General features: G+C 42.6%; 1 protein-coding gene across 1 annotated transcript in view; it reads left to right on the top strand.

The window, feature by feature from the left end:
• RYBP (RING1 and YY1 binding protein) overlaps window positions 1-24,588 on the top strand; it is a 41,630-nt gene that overhangs the window by 1,856 nt on the left and 15,186 nt on the right. The window lies entirely within an intron of this gene.

The raw sequence follows: 24,588 nt of genomic DNA, 5'->3' as shown, positions 1-24,588 counted from the left end.
GATTTTGTTCGTATTGTACCTTCCAAATTTGAGTTCCCATTGCGGTGCTCTGCCAAAGAAATAGTCCGCGAGGTTTCCATTGTGAAAGGCGGCGTTTTCCTTGAGTGCAGCTGTGTATTGAGGTGCTCTCATCAGCAGGCTGTTTGCATGACTTGGCTGTCTTGGCTTGATTGACAAAGGAGGTGAAAGCGTGTTGGATTGTTATTGTTCGCACTGTGCTTTAGACAATGTGAAGTGCCTACATTTTTAATGGGGAGCGTGTTTTCGGGCCATTGAAACTCCAAGTTACAGTAACAGAGCGCTGAAGTGCTGCGCTCTGTGTTTTGTGATGCACGTCAGCTACAAGTATCTGTGCTTTTTACAAAATCCGCGGAGGTTTTGAACTCAAACCGGTTGTAAATAGCACCGTTAGAGCATTGGGTGAGGTCGAGCTGTGGGACGGCAGCGTTCGTGCGCACCTGGAGCTGATCCTTGACTCCTTCAGTCTTATTTAGTCGTGCAGCTGAACCTTCCCAGCCCGTTTTCTTGCTGTGGGTTTGTGATTCCTTGGCTTCCCTTGGCTCGGGTGGAACGTGTTGCTCCTGCAGCCGCCTGGTCCGGAGCGTGGCCGTGCAGTCCCGCCACGCCCGCAGTGTCACAGCAGAGCCTGGGTGTCAGTGGGAGCAGAGCCCTGAGGAGATGCGGGAGCCCAGATGGGATGTGTCCTGTATCAGACGCTGTTATGTTCATTGGCCACCATGCTGCTGTTCATTTGGGGAGCGGCAGCCTGCTCTCACATACCCTTACTTTTTTATTTTTTTTAAAGATAATTTTCGAACTGTTTGTTGTGGTAGTAGGATGGTTTGTCTTTTAAAGGGCCATTAAGAGCGATAGCAGTCCATGATTTCAGGTTAAGAGCTGTAGCCTTACTTGCAGATGTGATCCTTGGGTCTAGAACATTATAAATCTGTTTAGCTTTTAATGGACCCTTATGAATGGCTTCTAATTTTAATTCATTTAATTCATCAGCTTTCTATTCATTTTTGCTGCTTTTAAAATTGCTTTTGTTTGTAGGATTTGAGAAAGTATTTAAAATATTCAATGGGCCATCATGTCTTCTTGCGTATTTGTATAATTTATGAATAAATATAACAGAAAGCAGGAGTGATTGAGTGTTGTGAGAGAGCACTGTGTGTTGGAAAGTTCTGGGAGGTCAGAGCTATTTGTGGTGTTACTTTGAATTTTATAGTATGTGATGTATGAATTGGTGCTGGGAAATTATTCAGAATTTTTAAAATAAATGACTGATGTAAAGATACTTAATGAGTTATGATTGATCTTATTACTTGAAAAATAAGGTGTCTGATGAGCTTGACTTTTAAGTTGCAATTTGACGAGTTGATGACACTTTTCCACTGTTAAAACTGCCTTGCTTCATTGTGACTTACTGAAGTAACACTTAGGGAAATTTATCAAACTCACTTAAAAAAAAAAATTCAACCAAGTAGTGAAAGACATGGTGAGGCAACTGTTTTTCATCAAATTATTGTGTGCAATCACAGCCTGCCCAGGGATTTTTTTTTAAGATCTGGTATGACCTACTTCCCCCCTCCCTCCACTGTGAAGCCAGTTATTTGTTGTGGAATTTACTTTGGCTGATAAATATTCTCTTCTTTGAGAGCTGGTGAGGCCCTTAGCTAATTCTCGCCGTGTGTATATTTTTTCAGCCTCAATATAATCTGTTGGCGTGTGGGAGGGGTGGCTGGCAGCAGTTAGAAGTTTTATCTTCTCTGATCCAACTATCCCCTCTCCCTAGGATCTCATAAAAGGAGCTTCAAACAACAGTGAGCTTTAGAGTTGACCTGCCAAGTCAAAATCCTTGTCGAGGCTAAACAGTTAAATTGCACTCGACTGTTTTTTTCTAGGAGCTGTTTATAAATATTTCAGGTGCGCTTTTAAATAAAAATTAGGTCAAATCCATCTCTGAAGAATTGTTGTGCAAAGAGTATATTAAACCTGTAGCACCTGAATACTGGATTTGTTACAGTATGTCACTTCCTTTCCTCACCTGGATTCTTGATATTTTATGGTTAAACTTTTATTACTTTCTATTTAGGCAAGCATGATGAGGTTTTTTACTGTTTTCCTTCCTTGAGGATGATGGTAAAGACACCAGCTCTGTTCAGCAGAGAGCTCAGCTGGGTCAGATGATGATTTAGCTGGCTGCAGAGTGAGCAGTGGGGAGCTGTTTGCTGGGGTTTACAGCGCCTTATTCCTTTCCTGCAGATTTTTATTGGTGTCACAGCACAGGGAGCTGGTGCTGGTCACCACTTTCACTTGTGTTCTGTGGTTTGCTCTGGTGCAGCAACACCAGCTCCTGCACTCAGGAGAAGACTGGAATTGAAACTTCTGCCAGGAAGTTTGCTCCACAGATGCATGTTCCTTTCCAATATCCATTACTTCTTCAAACACGGAAGGAAAGTTTACTTTGGATTTCCTAAGAATGTGAGGGCAGGATTTGGCCTCGTATTTCCTGTGAATTCCTATTTGGGGGTAGGTGATGGCTCTCTGTTTCTATTTGTTTTTTTTAATGGCATTCTTGCTCCTCTTCTCCTTTGGTTCTTTGATAGTTTACATATATTGTGTTCCTGTACACCTCTTGTAACTTCCTCTCTCCTCCCAGGCAGGGCTGTGAAGTGTTTTCTAGATGGGATTGTTTTTAGACTTCATTGTGAAGGAGAATATTTGCTCCCCCCTCCTTATGATTTCGGGGAGGCTGGTTTTGGAAACTTTCTTTTTGGGTGAATAGGCAAGCGGTGTGATGTGGTAGAGCTTCTCTGATGTTAATGTTTCTCTAAATTTGGGATCAATGCTTTTCTTTTCCAAACTCCACGTCCTCTTATCATGAATGTACCTTGAGTACACAGAAATGCACTTAAAGTCAGTGGAAAATGTGAAAGCAACAAATGGATGTCTGATATGCAAATTAACAAAACAATGGGCGCTTTTAGTACAAAATTGAGTTGAAATATGCATGTCCTCTGCAAAGTATGAATTGAGCAAGCATTTCTGTTTTATTTGTTGCTAATACCTGTATGCCTGAAGTCCAGGGTTTGGAGTTTGCATCAAGTGATGTGAATGTACATGTCATTGTGGAGTGCCCAAGGAGTGATGACAGTAGTGCTTCACCTTTTTGCCATGCTTATTTTTGAGGGGAGGCCAAGCTAAAACTGTTTATATTTATAAAACGAGTTCTCTTGTATGGAACAGATGTCTCAGATACTGGCCTTTGCTTCCCTTTAGTTCTGCAGAAAATTCTCATGTTTGCAGGGTCTGAACTACCACCTTGGAGGATGCAAACTACTGTCCATGTCACCATGGAAAAGTATTCTCTTCTGCATCCAGGCTGGGCTGACCAGAATAGGCACCAGATAGTCCTGCTATTCCTGGAATGAGGAATCAGGCTTATGGTCCTGACCTTCATGCAAGTAATATGTGCCCTGCTTATTTGCCATGTGTTTGCAGGACTGTTCTGAAAACTCTTGCAGTGATGTGTGGCTGTGGTGTAGGTTGGAATCCAAGTGGTTTGATTTGGTTCTCTCAAGTTAGTTAGCTTTTGCTTGCATTAAGGTGGGTTTTATTTAGCATCATAGCTGGCCTTTAAGTGGCTTAATTTCTATAAAAATGGAATACGAAACTTGGCTAAAAAATAAAGCTGTTGTGGAAGCAGTATCGGTGCTTTTACTCTGGAATAATTGTTTTACTATTTGGCAGTTTAAATCTATTGTTAAATTATCCCTGTTTTTCCTGTTGATTGCTGAATTTAAATGGCTGTTGGACTAGGAGGAGTGAGGCATGTTCTCTAGCAGCCTGGAGCTGTGGCAGCGTTCCACTGGACCAGCCACATCCTGAGGATGTGTCCCCTCAGGGAGTGCTGTTGTGGTATTGGAGGGTGCCGTGTAACCCTGCCTGGTACTGCTGAGTGCTGGAATGCACAATACCTATTTGCAAAATGTTTGCCCACGTGCCAGGAGTTCTCGAGATCGCTGTTGTCTCATCCCTTATTCACCAGCACTGCCTAAAAGTAAGTGTCTGTTACTTTGTGGATTTGGGGAGTGCTGCTGCTCGATCTGGCAAACCCACCAGGGCAGAGGAGCCAAGGGCAGGAGCAAACACCATCTGACAAGCAGACAATGCTGATGGTTCACAGCAAACCCTGAATTCTGGGGCTGTGGTTTGACAGCACACCAAGTTTGAATCTGTGACTTGTATTGCAGAACCACATGTGTCTCAGCCACATGGCTTGGAGTATCGATCCATTATGAACTGACTTCTGGTACAGATTCATGCTACACTTATTTTTTTTAACTAGCATGGAGTTAGTCTGTGAGGCTTCAGCTGAGCAGATGAAGTTGTTCAGCTTCAGATCAGCTATTATCTGTCAGCCTAGTGCAAGCATAACCCTGGCATAAGATCTGTGTCTTGTACTTTGGCTGTTTGAAAGAAGTGAGAGTTGTGTCCTGATTTGCTCTTTGCGGTGTTTGGCTCTGGCATTAATGATCTCATTACCATCACCCCAGGATTTCTCTTACATCTCAGCACCTCTGGGAAATCATGCTCAGCAGGGAGAATCCTCAGTGTTGACGTGCAGCACCAAGGCAATACCCCTTTGCTATGGTTGTCAGATCTGGGTACCTGAGAAGCTGTGGGTGGTAAATTCAGTAGGGAGCATTCCTGTGACTCACTTTGCTTCTACCAGTTTTTTTCCCTGAATGTCCTACTAAGGAATAATAGCTATACCCGTTGTTTTCCTTTTTTTTGGTTAGGATAAAAAGATCTTTTGGTTAAATAATAAAATCTTTGGCATGGATAAGGGGTGCTGATAATATTTATGTAGAATACCCGTTTGGATTAGTTGTGGGTGGTAGGGTTTAATGTCAATCTCTGATTTCTCATGGAGACTCTCCGAGGATCTAATGGATAAACTGCGACACTGAGCGTGTCAATGCATCGCTGATAATATGCAGCATGGATATTATTAATTTTCCCCTTCCTCCATAGGCTGCTTTTCTGGGAGAAGGGAATCTAAATCAAAGTGTGTATGTGCATGTAGGAGGAGAGGGCATGCAACTCTTTCATTGCTGTGAACAGACGTTGCGTCCACTGGGATTCTGACCCCTGGCTCCCAACAGGTCCTCGTGGGGAACTGGTAGGCAGAGGAATGCAGAGCAACTTTCTCTGCATGCCTTTCTTAATTGCCCTGATTGTTTCATGTTCCCATCAGCTGCTGCTGCTGGAGGGGCTGCTGCCTTTGCGCGGCTGGTGGGTGTGTTTGCACCCTGATGTGGGGTTTGTCTGGTGAGAGGAATTGGTTCAACTGGAAATAAACTGAGACTGTTTTGGCTGAATTTTTAGGTCCCTGAAGAAAATGCATGAGGCCCAAGACCCTCATGAGGGGGGAAAGGAGTCAAGAAATGTGCTGTGGGCTGGTTGGGTTGATGAGGCTGGCTACACCTGGCTTTTGTGCTGTAACTTGGACACCCCTGCCATAACTCCAAACGAGTTCACTGCTGATCTTAAATTGGGTGTCACTTGTACTCCAGCTGCTTTGCATTATTGGTAGGCTTACTGTTCCTTGCTGTAGCACTGCACCTTTTCTTCCTGCTCCATTGGGCTTGAACAAACAGACAGGTCCTTCCAGGGTCCCTCAGTGAGGAACACAGCAGTTCACAGCGCTTTTGGGGAGTCCTGCTGGGCTGCAGGAATATGGCAGCAGAGTGAGACACACGGCTCCTGCGTCAGGCAAAGCGTGTGCTCTGCTTGTCCTTTATTTCATTTGCATCTCTCCTTGTCTGGGGAATTCTTCTTAGGAGGAAACCCACTGACCTATTTTGTGGGATTTCAGGTGGCTCTGTAGGTTAGTGGGTTCCAGTCCTGCAATGTAGGTCACTCGCAAGGTGTGCTGGAGTTTCGTAATGCGTAGCTCTGACCTGAAATAAGATTCATACAGATTCTCTCTGTGGCTCTGTCTTGCAGCTCTACTTTGTCTCTTTGCACTGGGCTATTTCTTCACAAGATAAAAGGAGAAGATTGGCCATTTCCAGAGGGAAGGGGTCTTACAGGGGGGTTTATGAGTATTCATTTAAAGTTGATTCAGACAGATAAGGGCAAATTTCCTTCACTGCTGCTTTGTGTTAATGGCACAGCAAAAAAAACAGAGCAGGAACACTGAGTAGCCCATCCATGCTACCCTAAGCAGATGTCCAGGATTACAGGATACAACAGAAATAATGTGGAAATGCCTCCATTACATTTATGTAAGTTCCTTTTACAGCTGAATACGTTAAATGCATTGATTGTCTCTTTGTGCAGACAGATTTCCTTTGCATCAGGCAAAGCTCCTTTCGCACTTTTTTGGTACATCTGGAGGTACAGCCAGATCCTTAACATTGCTTTTCCCATAAACCAGCTATTAATTAAGAGCATGTTCTTTGTAGCAGAGTGCTAATTGGTGCACCAACAAAATCAGTGCCTGTTAAACATGGGAGAGACAGTAATTCTGACTGGCTTAAATATAAGTGAGAGAGAAAAGCATCACTTCTCTTTGCTGGCCCACTGTGTTTTTTTGACTGTTCAGTAACTCACTGTATTCCAAATCATGAATTTCAAGTTCTCGCTAGAGAACTGAAAAATAATGCTTCAAACTGGGTGTTACTTTGATAATATTTTATTCCTGAAGTACTCTCTGTGTTTCTGAAAGTTCAAAGTACACCCACAGTCAGTCTTCTGTTAAGTAATACCCGAAATTCACGGGGAAAAGGGCTTGTACATAAAATACAGATCATGAAACCAGGAGATCTGATTTGAAGTGTGTGTGGTCTTTCCTGTGACACCGGCCTGGGATTCTGGAGCACACCCTTATGCCACAAGAATCTAAAATTTGGAGAGGGAATTTTTACAAGGGCATGAAGGGACAGGACAAGGGGAATAGCTTCAAACTGGACAGAGGGCAGGGTTAGGTATTAGGAAGAAATTCCTCATAGTGAGGGTGGTAAGGCCCTGGCACAGGTTGCCCAGAGAAGCTGTGGTTGCTCCATCCCTGGAACTGTTCCAGACCAGGCTGGATGTGGCTTGGAGCAACCTGGGATAGTGGGAGGTGTCCCTGCCCTTCCACATGGCAGAGTGGTTGGAACAAGGTGCTCTTTAGAATCCCTTCAAACCCAGGCTATTCTATGATTCTCTGTTCAGAAGTTCCAAAAACTTGAGTTTTAGGATCTTACCAGATTGGTTGTCTTAAAATAAAATGGAAGCAAAACAAATCAGTTTAGGATTTTGTTTAGGGCTAAACAAGGAATAAATGTTTAGACATGTTTCCTCGAGCAGATTGTTCATGGGGATTTCAGAGTTATAATGAATTGTTTGTAACATGCAGAGGTGCTAAGTGAGACAAAATATCTTGCCTGAGATAAAGCTGCCTTCTTCAGATTTATATTTTTGAGTAGACAGAAGTGAGACCGATCATAATCTAAAATATTTTATCTGAACTAATTTATTTTTGTGTGCATGAAACTGTGTCCAGGTAATTCATGTGCAGCTTCACGTGGTTGATTCGGGGAGGTGGACAGAGGATGCAGAACTGCTGGGATTTGGTGGCTTCAGTGGTGTAAACTTGATCAGAAAACTTCCTGATGGGTGGTGAATGTGGGCTCCTCCCTGCACCCCAGTCCCATATGTGGTTTTCTAAATTATAGGGGTATTTATTAATGGAATAGGATTGCCTTTTTTTTTTTTTTTTTTTTTAAATCTATGTAGTTCGTAAGTATATGGAAGGATTTATATTTTCTTTCATTCACTTCTGTTTGCAGATGACAGTGGGGCTTGTATGATGTTAATGTGATTTCAGCCTGTGTAAGAGTTGATGGAATTCACCCTTTAGCAAATCAGCTAGCTAAATATCCTGGGGATGCCATTTTTAATCTGTATGATTATATTCACTGTCTGTGTTATAATTTGATCAAGAAATTTATGTCTATGGTACATGTTTCATTCCTTTGTTTAATTAAAAAGGAAAAAGAGATGTAGTTTAGCAGGAGGATGTAAATCTTACTTGTGCTGGGTGGACAAAGCACGCTGATCTTTTCAGGTTGCTGGAAATGTGTGTCTCTGCTGAAATATTTGGCTCTCATTATATATCTTGGAGCTCTTATTCTGAAAGTGCTTTCACTGTTTTTTTCGGAAGTGGCACAGAGCACTTTCTCTTTCCTGAGATGAGATTTCAATAAGAGAGGCAATACATTGATGGATGATGGCCCTGTGATGGAGTCAATCAGGCAGTGCAGTCATTTGTCTCCTGGGGATACGGGTAGAGCACATCATTAGCAGCAGAAGGGGAGGCTTTCCTCTGTAATGCTAATAGGGCCAGGGAGCTGGTTGGTGCCTGTCTGCTGCCATTGCTCCGTTATTACAGGTGCCTGACAGAGAAATAAAACCGTTTTCATTTGTTATCTATGGATGTGGATCGGTTTAACAGAAATATTTAATAAGCTTTAGGAAATGTTTGTGATTCAGCAGTTCGTAAACCTGCATCACGTAAAAATGCTGCCCATAAAAATGGTGAATTATTCTGGGGGAGCTGTGTGTGTCTTACTGGTTTTACACACAAGTAGCTTGACTGGTGGAGAAAAGACCGGTGGCTGGCTGATTTGAAGGGTGGTGGTGGGTCTTAATTGGAGGAGAAGTGTTGAAAGGGAAGCCCATGGGTTGCAGAAGTTACTGCAGCAGAGTCTGGTGGCACTGAGTTTCTGTCAGAGCAAAAGGCAAAGCACGAGGCAGTGAGGGAGGGTGGCTTGTCCGAGGATGTGCTGGTGTGTGGCAGCAGCACCGAGCTGATTCGAGGTAGCTGTGTGTGCTGGGCATCATGCAGCTTTGCCTGGGAAGGGTGAGTTAACCTGTACACTGCCCTTCCTCCATGGCTGCTTTGCTCCTTTCTGGGCTCTTGGGAGCCACAGCAGTGATCCCATCAGGAGCAAGCATGGACTTCCCTCAAGGTGGGCAGGAGTGTTCCTGTTACGGGATACAGGGCTGCAAACCTTGTGTTAACAGAATCTGTGTCCAGAGACGGTCAGTTCCAAGAGGGTGCACACAGGAGCTGTCAATGTTGGGAAGAAAGGGTTGTTCAGTGGCTGGTGGGTGTTTCTGTTCCTTCCAGCACTGTGAGCAGAGGGCTGGCAGCTCGGCCACAACTTCTTGGGAGGAAAGAAAGCTTTAACTTGCTGTGAATCTGGACATTCAGGTAACTCGCCTGCATACGTTTACTTATCTGTGAAGTCAAGTCCACATACAGCTTGTAGGAGGTAAAGTTCATTTTTGGGAAGCACTTTGGGTTCTGAAACGTCTTCTCAAAAACTGCACACATGAAGTCAAACTTAACAAACAATGTTTATCTTCCTTTCTCTGAACTGTATAGATAATAGTTAAAAAAAAAGAGCAAGGGCAGCCAGAAAGCAAGTGATGTTGAGCTGCTGGAATGTCGTGGTGAGTACTTCTTGTGCACTTCTTTTCTCTCGTGTGCAGCGATGCCTTTGCTCCTGAAGTATGGGAGGAATGGCTCAGCTGTGTGGTACTAAAGGCATGGGGTCGTCAGAGTTATGCAGTTTTACATAGGGAAAAGCAAGGTACATGCTTTGTCATGGATGTGGGAATACAGGGCTCTGGCAGCAATTTAGAGTCTTTAATTAGGAGTACTTATTGCCGGACGTGAGTCAAGTTAGTTGTAAGTTGCTTTAACTTCTGAGGTCAAGAAGATCTGATGCATCTGAGCCATGCTTTGTTAGCATCCACAGGACTGTGGGGCTGTCCACAGGGACAGGCTGGAATAGCAGAGCTCAAACTGAAATTCTGAGCTTCATTAGATGACTTATTGACAGTGACAGTTTGGCAGCACCTCTGCCAGCTGGGACCACACATTTGCATTCAGAGCTGTAGACCTGTGAAGGATTCCTTGAGGCTCCTGGGTTGCATCAGCTGGGAACGTACAAGTGCACGCCAGGAATTTACACTGCTGGGCTGAGACACACTGAATCAGCATTGAAAAAAGCAACAGTGGAACTTCCTGGTAAGGAAAAGCCGTCCTGTCTTTATGAAGGGAATGACTTTTTTTCCAATTACAAATTAACAAATTGATAGAAAAATCATGCTGCATACCTGATCTGTGGATGCATGGGAGATCTCACTTTCACGTTCAGCCTGTGCACTTACAAAGATGTAAAACATGAGGACAGTCTCACTTCTTGTGCCTGAAAGAGGCATTTGTGCTGCCAATGGCCCAGCATGTCAAGCAAGTAATGGGAAAAGATCTGTAATAATGTACCTGTTATAGTTCTCAGGGCTTTCCCTAATGTGCAGGGACAGTGAAGGATAGCACTGAGCAGTAGTTTGCTTTTATTTCCATCTCTCCAGTTTTTCCTGTCTTGCCTTTTTTTTTTTTTTTTGAGTTTTAAGCCAGACTGTCTTTCCCACTGGCTCTCAGAATTCAAAACTCTGAAGTTGTACAGCTGTGTACTGCACTTACTTGTTTATAAAAGCTGTCACAAGCATGAGTGGTTTGTTGGTTTTTTTTTCCACAAAGGTGTAGTGTGAGGAGCAGGTTTACTTAGTCAGGGGTGTGGGAATACAGACACCATGCTTAGAAATTAATTTAATAACAGTTGGTCGCTTTATTTCCGAGTGTGCTGGCATCTGCAAGTCTGTCTTGGTTCAACAGGTACCTGATGCTTGGGGAGAATGTGACCTTTTGCTCCTTGCATTGATTTTTTGAGTCATGTCCAGAGGCTGCAGAAATCAGCGCAGCGCTTTGCTGTCAGCTGCAAGGGCTGGATCAGGCCTCTGGGATCGATGCACTGAGAAGAAAGGGAATAAGTTGACATGAAACTGAACATGGTTGTCTTTTGTGATCTTGTTTTTTTTTTTTTCCAAGGCGGTTTGTTCAAGTAGATGTTTTTAACAGATAAAAAAGATTTGAGAAATGTGTCGAATAGAGACCTAAACAAAGACTTCAGGGAATAGCGTGGTCTGTGTCCATGTAAGCAGAGGACTCCTCAGACTGCTCTTTGCTCTAAAGTCTGAACAGGGCCTAAGACTGCTACAGTTCTGGATCTGGTCATTTTCTGTTTGTTTTGGGTTTGTTTTTTGGTTTTTTTTTTTTTTAAAGAGAGCACCTCGGTGACCAAACACTTTATGTTTTCAAGCAGCATGAAACAAAATACCCAGAAAAACCCAAAAGATTGGCCAAATTTTGAAGAGCTACAGTTTTCAATGAGCCTCATCTACGTGCTCACTTGTATCAAAGAGATGACATTCCTTCTCCCTGGAGTTGTATCCATGTCTTTGCTTGTATAGCCAGCAGATTATTAGTTGGTAAGAGAGGTCGATTATTGTAACTTGCTGATTTCCCTGCTTATGCCAGTTCAGGGTATTATTAAGAGCTTTTAAAGTAAAGTTCCTCCTGGAAGAATTGCTGGCTCCAGGCAGAAAAAGTTTTCCAACCAGTTCTGAACTACTGGGACTGTTGAATATTTTGAAATTCTGTTCATCACTCCACAAAACTGCTGCGATTACACCTTGAATCATGCATAGCCTGAAGAGCATCCTGGGGGTAGAGAGACATAAATAATTGTTTAATTGCTCTGCTGCGTAACTTACATCATGTTGAGCATACGGAAAAAACTGATTCTAAACAGTATTTTACAGTAACAATTCTCTGAGTCTGAAGAGGAGCATTTATCCCACTAAAGTTTAATGTGGTGGTAAGCAAGGCATGCAAATGTGTCTTGACTTGAGTTTGTTAATAAAAATGTTGCCAGTCTGTCAGCTTTCAGATGTTTGGTAATTATGCTAACTGAAGTCTTGAAGAGTTTTAAAAGGAAAACATAGTTCTATTGGAAGGAAAAACTTTGTCATTAACATGTACAAATTGTTAATAATTATTTTCATATTTCATTAGATTAATGAAAAAACGTCCTCTGCGGTTGTTAGCAGATACAGCAGAAATCAAATAATATACTAACATTGTTTTAATTAAGAACACATTGATAAGTCTAAAAATTCACTTTTGACATCCAGCTCTTAGGCTTGAAATGAATGTCAAACTTGGGATTTTTGTTACACTCCAGGAAGATACACTCTTTTCTCAAAACATGCAGCAAAAGCAAGCTCATGAAAATCCAGTGTGACAGAGTACAGCCACTGCAAAATATCATTACAATAGTTAAGTAATTAGCCCACTGCATGACTTAGGAGGAGGGATAAATAATGCATGTAGAATGGTGTTGGAGCTTGCAGGGAAGGTCCTGGCTGCCAGAGTGGCTGGGAAGGGCACAGGCAGAGCACCTGTCTGAGGAGGGTGTGTGTTGGATCCAGGAGATGATGGCTGAAACCTTTCAGTGCCTGAGGAGATGCAAACCGGACCCACTTTTCTGTTTTCCCTATAAATGTGAAGGTGGCCATTGGGAAGAATCTTCCTTTGCTGTGTTAGCACAGCTTGGCTCCTGCTGCTTCCCAGAGCTGTCCCATGGACAGCGTGTCCCAGCCCCTGACAGAGCTGTGGGTCAGGTCAGCAGGAATGTTGGCTCTTTTTGCAGCAGACAGATGAGGGGTTTGATTTGTCTTCCTTTCAGCTAGAACTGAATATTCTGAATCTGTCAGTTGCTGTCAAGAGGATTGTACTTTGGATTAGTGAGCTCCTGGAAGCAGTTTGAATCATTGCAGTTAAAAGCATGCCGAACAGCGGTGTAATTAATAGTTATATAATGTACCCAACAAGCTTAGGAAGCCAGGATGGAACTTGGAAAGAAACACTGCCCTGTGCAATCCCTGCATTTCCTGAGGACCACTGTGAATTTAAAGGGTGATGCTTTTTGTCCCAGAACCATTATGGTCCGGGCAGCTTTGTTGCTGTTGTGTCAGTTCCACCACGAGACTTTTGGAGGCATCTTTCTGCACCTTTCCTCTTCCCTTCTTTTTCTCTGATGTCCTTCTCATCAGACCCTGGTCAGTCCAAGAGCATTGCTCGTTGTTAGGCTTGTTGGAACTATTCTTTGCTTCTGTGTTTGCAGAAATCTTCGGCTGCTGTGTAATTATGGATGCCACATGAAAAAACTCCCCAGCTCCTGAGAATAATATGCATTTCTGTTGTGGATTTTTTGAATAGATATTTCAGGGCAATTATGCAATACCTTTCTGCTATGCAGTACCTGTCAGCCCTTAACCACTTGTGTTTTTAGGGGGAGCTGAAAAGGCTGTTGAGCCTTCCAGAGTGGTTTCTGCTTTGTGACAGGCTCAAACCTGTCAGGCAAAGCTGTGTATTTCAGCAAGGCAGCAGGTGAGTCTGTGCACCTCAGACCTCCTATCTTGCAGGGATTGGATTGGAGATGTAATGCTTTCAAGTTTTTTATACTAATGTCTGTGAATATCTTAGGCATGCAGATGGTGATCAAAATTTTGAGGTGTTGCTCTAATTCTGGGTGAGTTTGATAAAAAATCAATGTAATTTTCTTCCTTCAGCTGGCTGCTGAGCACTTCAGTTGTCTTAAACCTTTGCACTCCAACATCTAAAAACGTTTTTATTCTCTTAGCTGATGCATAGGTGTGGTGTTTGGAGACATGGTTTAGTGGTGGACCTGGCAGTGCAGGGTTGGACTCTGTTTTAAAGGTCTGTTCCAACCTATGTGATTTCTGTGAAAAAGGGAGAAGTTTGCTGGTACAGAACTTAGGATTTCTGTTTCTAAAAGGATACCTTATCAAATGTGATTGGTGATTAATTAGAAAGTAATTCTCATCTCTAAAAAGAACTATTTTATTTTAAAATTGGATGCTACTGTTAAGCAGATGTAAGGATGTCTGACCTCCTGGTTTCTCTCTACATTGCTTCCCCAAGTCAGTTTGCTCAATATTCACTGCCACTGACCTTGGATAATTAAGAAAAAAGTCTGCTGTTCTGGGAAGATAAATGCAGCTTCTGTTTGGAACGAGGCTGATTAGCTCAGTTGTGAAAGTGTAATTTAATGTCTGCAGTTTCTGGTGGGATGGATGCTGCCTCTGCCAGGCTTGATGTCCCTCTTCTGCTCCCTGATACCCAGCTGAAGCTGTTGCTGAAAATCCCCTGGGCCTCCAAGATCTGAAACTTGCAGTGGACCTTTTCAATTTCCAAAGAAAATGAATTTAAGGCTTTTTTTCCTTTCTGAATCGCTGACACTTCCAGCATATTCCCAGTGCAGCTACAAGGCCGGAGGTTTGAGATTCCTGCTTGGAGCAGCAGCTGGAGCAGGGGTTGGTGCACGAGGCTGTTCCTGATCCACAGCAGGGTCGATGTCACTGCCAGCCCTGTGAGCTGGGGGCTGAGTGGAGACCCGTGGAGATAAAAGGCCAAGTCACAAAAACAACAAAAACATTAAGGAGAAAAAAATTTTTTTCAGACCTGTGAAAATACTTGTCAAAATTTGTCTGTTAGACAAGTCCCTTGCTCTCTTATTTTTCTTTGTGCTGCTGCTTGGTCTTCATTTTTTACTTCTGTTTTTGCTCTCTGAGTTACTTGGATTGTTTGTGACTTGAAATACCTGCTTGTTTACAGTGTGAAGGCTGTTTGTTTTTTAAACATCTTCATGATAATCATGCAGTTGCGTGGTATTTCAGTGAGTTTTTTTCTTAGTCTAGGTTTTCAACGAGACACTGCAAGCTGAAAGTGGTTGATATGGTTGCATTTTAGTGATCTTTTTTTGGTTTTGTTTTTCTTTAGCTGGTGTCAGCCTCTTCTTTAGAGAATATACATTGGTGGTAAATTGTGTATTCTGTCAGGTTGTCTTTTGTTATTACACAGTGGGGGACTGTTCCTGATGGGTTCTTTGGGTGCTGATGTGCTAGCAGTAATTGTCAGTACAGTTTTAAATGGCTTGTGGACTCTTAGCTTTTGAAGCCAGATCTGCAGCCTTGAAATTCTTCAAGTTATCATAATCTTCCCACCATACAAAGGTAGAAATTTATTTGGGAAATTGCATAAGACTTGTTATGCAAGCAGTCTCTTTTTAGCCTCTATGCAAAGTGTATTTTAGAAAAAAGTGGGTTTTGTTTTTTGATTTTTTTTTTTTTCCCAAATTGAGGCAGCAAGTGGCACAAAAATCTCACAACTGAGATGTTTTAATGAAGGGAGGTTTTAATGAAGGTTGTGTTGTGTTTGGAACAGAGGTTAGGCAGAACTGCACACAGCTCCAGCAAATGCTCGCACCTGTTCCCACAAAGAGATTGAATTCCCACCACATATCCAGTTCTGAGGAACAGTCATTGAGTGGACAGACTGTGGATAAAATCAACATAGGTCTGTTAATTGAAATACATTTTTCCTGGAATGTTGCTAGTAAACAACTTCTTAAATGAAATCTATCCATCCAATCTTACTTTACATCTCATTTAAGGATTTGCTGCTTACCCTGAGTTCTAGGTCATTTTTCACATGTCTGTGCATGTCCTGAAGTAACTCATTTTGTGGACCGCTCTCCCTTTCCTCTGCAGGCTGGTGCATGGCTTTGTTTTTGAGTTTCCCTGAGAAGCTGGTTTTAAATAGAATGAGCTGATACAATAAAATATTGCTGGGTTTGTAGGGGGACCCCTTGTCCACTTTACACCTTTAACTCCACAGCATTAAAACACAGTGTGGCTGCTTCCCAGCATCGAGGGCCTTATGGGTTTTACATTCAGGTTGTAGCTGTGTGCCTTGAATAAATCTGTTTAGTTGAGGAAGGGTTGTTTCATGTAATATGTCTGAGTGGAAAAGTTACTTGAACAAAAGAGACTTAAAATGAAGCTGTTAATTGTCACAGCCGGTGACTTTTTTCTGTGCATTGCTGCCAGCTGAGAGCACTTTAAACTCCCATCTGAGGTATGAGAAGGCCCATGCCTCTTATCTGCACCTCCCTGAGTAAGGAAAGCAGTTGTTCAATTATTCTCTATAATTAGTGTGCTTCAGTGGGTAGGCAGGTATTAGTTATTCACAGCCTCTTTCACTCCTGCTTTTCCAGGAGTGTTTGCCTACCAGTCTCCTTCCTTCTCTGTCCTGAGGCATCTGGATGAACTTTACTGCCAAGACCTGGGTGGTGGGTGGGCTGTTGCTAGCAGTTGTGTAAAGGGGGAAGTGTAGATCAGTAGAAAAATCAGTCCAGCTGATAGAAGAATGTCTTACCTAGGTTGAAAGAATTTGAGCGATGCTGTGATTGCAGTAATGAATTAAATATTTAGAATAACTTTCCCAGTTTTCTGTGGTTACCATGAAAGGAGGCTGAGGGCCTGTTTTTCAACTTCATGGGGTTGATTTAGACTAAGCTTATATCTTCCTGTAGATATTATTGAATTTAAACCAGCAGACCATCACAACCTTAGTACTACTGTTGCTGCTGCTTTCTATAAAATGCTTGTTATAAAGTATTGCAGGATCCAAAAGGTTTCTCATCACTTGTAACCCGGGCAGGTTTGTTGTGCACCTGTGTTGTGGTGTGGAGGGTGTGTGGATATAGGATTAGCATAGTTTATCTGCATGGAGAACTTTATGGTCTGTAAAATTCTGACAGAAAACTTTGACCCTGTGTTATGGGAATGATACCATCCTGTAAGCAGACCAATATGTGGCCTGCTGTTCTTGCTGATAGGAAAAAAGAAATACAGAAGATTTTGTTACTGGAACCTGTGTTACAAAAGAAGGTGAGTGTGAAGCTGTTGTGGTGGGTTTTTTGTTTTTTAAGCAGTGAAGAAATAGCTTGTCAAAGGCTTTGCGTCCTGGTTCTGCAGTGGGCATTGTAGATGCTGCCCATTAAAAGGTCAACTTCTTTAGACTTTATCATCCAAGGTTCTTTTATACGCTTATCAGGTGTTTAGTGTCACTGCATGCCAGTCATTGAGATGGTAGTCTTTGAGACAGCATCTGTTTAGATTAAAAATCCTCTTTCCTGAGAAAAACCTTTTCCTGGAGACTTCTTTTGCCAAGTATTTTCGTAGGAGTCTGCTTTGGTGAAACACGTGTTTCAGCTCCTACTGTAAAGAAAAGAGGACTGCTGAGGCAGAACAGTGATGGAAAAGCACATTGCATTTTTGCTGGCTGGGTGTACTTGAGATTAGGAGAATGAGGGTCCTGAATTTATACCTTAATGCAAGCACACCATTCCCAAAGGAAGTAGAGCAAAGAGGAGCTCTGCTGTGGATGTCAAAATGAGCAAAAGATGCTTAGTATCCCGATTTTCTGCTAAAAAATGTATTTAAAAGGTTCACGTTATTCTTCTTCAGCCCTGATCCCTCAGTCAGTCCACTGCCTGTGTAAGGCAAAGAAGTTTGCTTGAACCTGATGGAATTGGTGTCACTGAGGTTAAACTTCATTGTAGGATGTATTGTCTGAAACAGCACCGAAGTGCATTTGTCTGTGAGCGGAGAAGCCAGATGCTTCCCAAGCGTTTGGAATCTGTACCAGCATCTCTGGGAAACGTCTGCAGCCTCCTCAGAAGCAGCAAAGGATTCTCTTCCCACTCACGCTGGTAGTTTTTTTAACCACTGTGTAAGTAGCATTTAAGCTACATCAAGCTTTGACTGTGTCACTTGTTGGCTTTTTCCTCTTCACCTCCACCACCTTCTTTGAGCTTAATGTGACACTTGGGGTCAGAAATAGGAATTCTTTTCAAGGAAGCTCTGAGGTGATTTGCTGCCTTTTCCTTTAGAGAAGACTTGAAGATTTTTCCAGGTTCGCAAGGACACGGCTGTCTGTGTTTCAAAGAGCAGCATGGAGTGGCTGTCAGGATCAAGGGCTGCTTGTTGGTTTTGGATGGAGCTTTCTGCCTGTGCTGCCCTGGCTGCCGCTGGGAGAGGGAAGAAGCTGAATAAACAGGGAAACTGTGGAATAAACAGAAACAAAACCAAACCAAGCCCCTGCCTCGGGGCGTGGGCTCAAGTCAGTCAAGCGGACTTTCTTTTGTTAAAAGGAGGCACATAAAAGCTTTTATACTTTTGTTTTTGTGCCATAATGGTAATTTCCATGTGTTTTTCTGTGGTAGACGATTGCTTTCAATTTCTTCCGAGGAAACTTAAGTGGAAAAGCAAAAATGGGTGTTATTGCAGATGAAGGGGTTGCTTCAGTCTTTCCTGCTGCACATACCCCAGTGTTTTTAGTAGCAGTGATCAGTTTCAGGTACTCAGCTTTAGGCTGCATGTTTTTCCAAGTTGCTACTCAGCTTTTAAAGATGTTACTAGAAGTTTTGGATTCCACGTCAGGCTGTGACTACTCATTCTGGGGCTTCAGTACTCAGAACCTTCCTCACTGTTCACTGTGAATGACAAAGCTGCCACTGCACCGGTGCCAACCCCTCTGGCTTTGTGGGCTCATCACAGTAGGTGGGTTTGGGAAGCAGGAATGGCAGGAGCAGGCAGGGCTGTCTCATGTATGGAGTGCAGACAGATGGGGGAGGTTTGTTTGGTTTGCATCCTGGCACTTGCTGATGCTCTAAGTGATGCTGGAGATCATGAAAATAGATGGTGATGAAAAATACTTTCTTGTTTTTTCCTCTAGATGGTTCATATGCATGTAATTACTCACAAAGTCATGTGAACCCCAAAGGTTGTGCTCTTTTACTCCCCAGTTTTGGTGCAGAGTGCGGGTAGGAGTTCCTTAGGAAGTGATTGCTCAACTCCGTTTTCCGCAATGCGTTCGAGTGAAAACAAGGTTCTGTTTTTAGCTTGCTTTAACTTGGAAATTCTAATGATAAGCATTTAGCTGCACAAATCCAGTAAGAAATCAGAGGAGGAAGCAGCATAACATAGTAGAATCCCACTGAGTCATTTTTGTAAATCTCCAGAAGCGAGTAATTTCTCTAATCTGGTAGATGTGTATCACCAGTGGGGGTGTAGTCCCAGAGCTCAAAAAAACTTCCCCTGTAGTTAAATAGAAATAAACCCTAACCAAGGGGTATCTTATTAAATACACCTGAGATTAAAGTGCCCGGGTATTGCTATGCTGGGAGCTGGATGATTCTCTTAAACCAGAATCCAACCCAATGTAGCTTAGTAGTGTCTTTCCTTAAGTAGTTTTGTTACCAATCTAAAATAATTGGTATGTGTTTATTAGCACAAAAAAAGAAAAAAAATTGTAATATGTTGTCTAAAAATCTCTGTATTTAGTTACATAGTTGGTAGTTTTATCTTTCCCTGCTCATGCAATTCACAAAATCTCTGTAACGTGACATCAGATATAAAGTAGAAAATCTTGGTGTGTGAGGGCAGTCTGTGTTGTCTGAGGAGGTTGTAGAGGATGTGCCATGTGCTGTTCTTGAGCTTTCTGTTCTCTTTTGTTGTTCAGAGGAAGTGAAACTTCAACTGTGTTCTGAGTACTCTATTCTTCAATTTCCAAGTAAGATCTCTGCTGGCTTCTGTATTTCATTCATCTACAAACCAGTTTCACTTTCATGACACTTGTTAGTTACACATGATGGTAAATTTGCATTTATTTGCTATTTGCACGTTGTGTGGTATTTCCTGTTGTATATTCATCCTGTCAGAATTTACAGTGGGATTTACAGGGCTGATGCATTGTCTCACACCTAAAAATACCTCAGTGTATCTTTCATACAGAAAAATGCCCGAGCCTCATTTCTTTCTGTCCTGACTAATTGCCAGGCGTAGAGACAGTTTAACAACAAACCCTCTTAAATCCATGAGTGACAACTGACTTGGTCACAAATCATTTTTGAGTCCACATCTTTGCATTTTCGCTGTCATTATTTAGTTTAACAGAAGGCTGGCTATATAAAAAGAAATTACTCAGATCTCTGTTCTTGATGTGCAGATTTTGAGTCATTGCAAGACAACAGTCGAGTGAGGACGGATGTTTTGTACGAGAAAGCCTCGTGTTGACTCCCCAGCTTTTGGTTAAAGGATCGCGCTGCTGTTCTTAACCTCACGTATTTACCTCTCGGAAATCAAACGGTGGCAAACACCCAGACACTCCCTTCTGTACCTCCTTCTGCACCAGGGTGGGAAGTGAAGTTTTGCTGGAGGTGTTGGGAGCCGTGGGGGCCCGCTTTGCCCCGAGCCCGTGCAGATGACAGAGCGCATTAGGCTGACAAACCCACACGTGTTGCGGGTCAGGCAGGCTGCCAAGAGCTCCGCGCTCGCTCGCTCGGCCAGCGCGGAGAGAGGCATTAGGAATCCCAATAATCCGCACATCAGTCTCTGTGTGCTGCCTGGTCAGTGGAGACCCAGCCAGTGAGCTGTGGAGAGATTGTGGGTATTAAGTGGGATGGGTAATGAAAGGCTGTGCAGGCGCTGATGTGAGAGTCTTTAAATGGAAAATGACTTAAAATGATGGTGCCAGGGCAGTTGAAGTGATTTGCCGCTGGCGCAGGATCACAGTGTAACCGGTAGTTTTCAGTGAGACTAACCGCTTCTCCTGGGTGGAACACCAGAGTTGTTTGAAGAATTAAGAAGCAGGGGGGAAGAGAACTCTTCACTGAATTTGCTCTCTTCCCCTCCTGGGGACTCCTACCAGACTGATGGCAATTCAGGATTTTGCTTGGGTGTGTTCATGTACGTACAAATAAGCACGAGTCATGTGAGCATATGCAAAGCTGCAAAGTAGGATGGAAACAGTGGTAGGACAATAAAATCAGCATTTAGGCTCAAGATTTTTTTATCTGAGAACTTTCTTGAAAAATGATAGTTTGTCTGGACAAGTAGTTACCATTGTTATCCGCAGATCAGAAGTTGGCTTGCGGAGAACTCGGAAATGTTTCTGTTGTTGTAATTAGTTATTCTTGGCTTTTTATTGTGTAGGAGAGCACGCTTTGCTAAACTTTATTTACAAATGTAGCTGTGTTGTCCTGTCCTACATCACGCTAGGCACATAGAGGTAACTCACACTGGTTACTCCAAGTGGGAACCAAAGTTTACTAAGTAGCCTCTTCTAAGGCTTCCCAGCTAGTGGGAGGAAGAGCTTTCAAATTGAGCATTGTAATATTGTGTCCTGGCAAATTTTGAAACCATCTGGGTCAGTTCCTCACGCCCAGGAGTAATAATTCTGAAAGCAAAAGTTTCAGTGCTCTGGGGCTGTGTTGTTCCCACGATGCCTGCACAGCAGCTATCGACAGCAGCCTGACTTTCCCTGTGGCTTTCCCGGGCAGTGGCAGCGTGTGCAGGATTGCCGGAGCTGGACACCCCCAAATGTCACTGGTACATCTGTGTTCACTTATCACATTGTGTTCAGAGAACACAATGGAGAAAAAGAGCTCCTCTGAGCACATGGTGGCCTTTTGAAAATGCATGTCTGCCTGCCCCATCCTTCAGAGAGGCTTTTATTTCTTGGCGTGTTTAGAAAAGCAAGCTGGGTCATTGAGCAGTGGGGTTTTCTCTAAACCACTGGCAGTGACCTCTTTTTTCCCCTGCTGATGGTGTTGGGACAGAGGTGTGAAGGAGTAGGTGGGGTGTCACTCACTGGTACCTTGCTGCTTCCCAGGCAGTGTCTGCTCCACCTTGGAGCAGCACTGATGTCTCTCTCCGAGTGCACGGCTGCTGCAGGCTTGGGCTTTGTCGTGAAGCTGCATTCCTGGCTGTTCAAGGGCTCTTGAAATGCTGCTTTCATATGAAAGGAAATCCTATCATTGATGTTCTTTTAATAAAAAGGAGGTTTGGCTTGCTGGAGAAGCTCAGTGTTTGCTCATTTAGGTAAAGCCTGCAGTGTCTGATGTAGCTAAATTAAAATTTCTGCCTCGCTCAATTGGCTTTTTTTTTTTTTTTTTTTTTTTTTTATGGCATCCCTAGAGATTTAGGGCCTATTAAGTCTATTCAGAATCTGTTGTAGGAATGGTAGTTTGTCATTTTGCTTCTCTCTGGACTTATTCTGGTTGGTAAATGATTTGAGAAGTCTTAATTTTTAAGTGTACAGTATTCCAGTTTCATGCAAGCGTAGCAGAATTTTGCTCTGATAAACGATCCCACCTATTTTGAGGGCACTTTGCAAGAGTTGCTTAGAAATTCTTCCATTGTTTTTAAGGAAAGCCATTGTGCCTCTCTATCCACTGGTTGGGTATTCAAGTGATTTGCATTTCTCAAGCAGTGAATATTTTGTGTATCTAAGCGCTGTTCTCCAATTTCTGGACTGGTGATAGGGGGTCAGCTTGAGAATTTTACTGACAAGTCTTTTTTTTTTTTTTGGTAGGGAGTATATTTTCTCCTCATCTCTCCTTTTTGTCCCTTGTTTTCCAAGTTTGGTCTCTTTCTTGCTGTGATTTTGAAGTGTGAGACTTGAGTATCCCAAAACCTGGAGGCAGATGCTCACAGATGGGACATGTCAAGCTGGATTATATGTGACAATTTCCATTATTGGTCAGGATTTCAGTGTCTGAAACAGAAACACATATATTTGGCTACTTTTATACCACCAAGCCTGGTACTCCTAGTTTCTAGCTTTAGTGCTAAAATCTATTATTTTCTTCATATTTTTGTTTTTTAAATTTATAATATGATAACCATGAGCAGTTGCTTTGAGGAATCTACATGTTAAATTCTTATCATTTATTCCCTCATGCTGCCCAGCTGCACTTTGTTATCAGGAAGTTTTGAGCCAATGTACTTTTCTCAGGATTACGTATAACTTAATAAACAGTTAAATAAGAAGTATTTAAAATAATTGTTTTTTGTTGTAAATCCATGTATTTTATTATACACATCTTGGTTGCTGCCAGCTTTATGAACTGTTTTCAAATTTTTGCTAGTGAGAGCAGCTTATTTTTGTCAAGCAAGTAAAATGGCCTTAGTTTTATCATCATTCTGGTGCTTGTAGGCAAGTAAATTTTGTGCTGAGATCAGTGATTTTCCATAACAACTTTGTAAGTCCCTGTAAATCACGGAACATTTGGTATTTTGCAGTCAGGTACGGCCATAGATGAAAACACCAGGAGCAGCTGCATGATAAATTTTCCTTTTTGGGAGTACGTAGTAGCGATTGGAATTTTCAGTGATGGATTAAACTGAAGCTCCAAGTGGATCTGTGATGGGTCAATAGCACGAGCAGGGCAGCTGCAGTAAGTTTCCAGAAATTAAGCTCGTGCAGCACTTGCAACATAGGACTAAAATTATTGGTGACCAAGGAAATTGGCATACCTAAAGCAGAGTGATTTTGGAATCTAAAGGCCATCTTTTCAAGTTTGGGCTCGGGGTGATCTTTACATTTCTAGTTGCATCTCATTTCCATTGTGGTTTTTGTGTATATTCACACAATTTTTCTGTTGCTGTAGAACTTTCTTCCTTATAAATGCAATAAATGAATAGGAAGCAATGCTCTTTTTGGAATGCATAGGCTGGACCTAACTACTGCTGGTGGTAGAGGGCAAGAAAGGGGAGTTGTAAAGTTGTTTTTGTTCAGCTGGAATTTAGGGTGATGTTGCAATTGGCAGTTGATGCCGTTTTAATCTATTGCATATTGCAAGTTTTGTTTTAAGCAGAAGGGATGTATTGTGCTGTATTTCCTTAATTTATGATTTTTTTTTTTTAAAATGGACCATTAAAAACTCTTAATAGAAACTTTTTCTTTTTAAGTAAAATAATGGAGCAAGAAATCATCTGAAAATCTGTATTTCTGGCTATGTACTTTAGTCTTCTAGAGTCACAGAATCCTGGAATGATTTGGGTGGGAAGGTACCCGAAAGGTCATCTTGTTCCACCCCCTTGCCATGAGCAGGGACACTTTTCACTAGGCCAGGTTGCTTAAAGCCTCATCTAACTTGGCCTTGTGCACTCCCAGTGATGGAATGTTTTCTATATAGTCATGAATCAGAAGTAGTATTTTTCTAGTATTTGTAAGCATAATGAAGTTGTGATCACTTGGACAGTTCTGCTTCCCCATCAAATGAGACAAAAATGGTCTTAAAACATGGTAGATTTGGTGTTTTGCCAATTCTTTACTAATTTTACACTTGTTTAATTAAGGGTGTTGAACTCCTTATTTAAGGAAATGTTATTTTTTTAAAATGAAAGCAGAAAAAGCTATTTCACACATTTCCCCACTCTAGTCCTTAAAAGATGTTCCTGTTGGAAGTTAATTCCAGCAGATAAACACAGAGCAGTCCTTAGAGTAAAAAGCTCTTCAGCACTGTCCTGCTGGGTGTGGTGTGTGAATATATTTATTTATTCACCCCCCTAAGCTCCTGCTCTGCCCTCTGACAGGGAGCTGTGGAGGCTGCAGCTCCAGGGATGGAGCAGGAATTGGCTGGGAAGCATCCAAGCAAGCGTTTTCCAGGGATTTGGACTAGTCAGAGACAGCAGTTTTGGGCTGAGCCTCTGCTGGGCAGCCCCAGGGCTTTCCTGGCACTCATTAGTACAGATTAGATATGAAATGATCTGCTCAGATGGGTGCTACAGGTGAGCAGGCAGGTGAGGCTGTCAGCACCGACTGTGCTTCCAGGCAGGCTTTTCCTCTGAAAGGAGGAGCAGCAGCCTTTCTTCCAGAACTTCAGTGTGACTTTTGTTTTGCCTCCTGCAGACACAGTAAGTTAAATTTCACGGTATTAGCGCTTAAGTAAACGTCAGGCTCTGTTC

This window comes from Hirundo rustica, chromosome 12 (assembly GCF_015227805.2).
Source record: "Hirundo rustica isolate bHirRus1 chromosome 12, bHirRus1.pri.v3, whole genome shotgun sequence".
Classification (NCBI taxonomy): Eukaryota; Metazoa; Chordata; class Aves; order Passeriformes; family Hirundinidae; genus Hirundo; species Hirundo rustica.
This window is presented reverse-complemented; position numbering and strand designations above follow the sequence as displayed.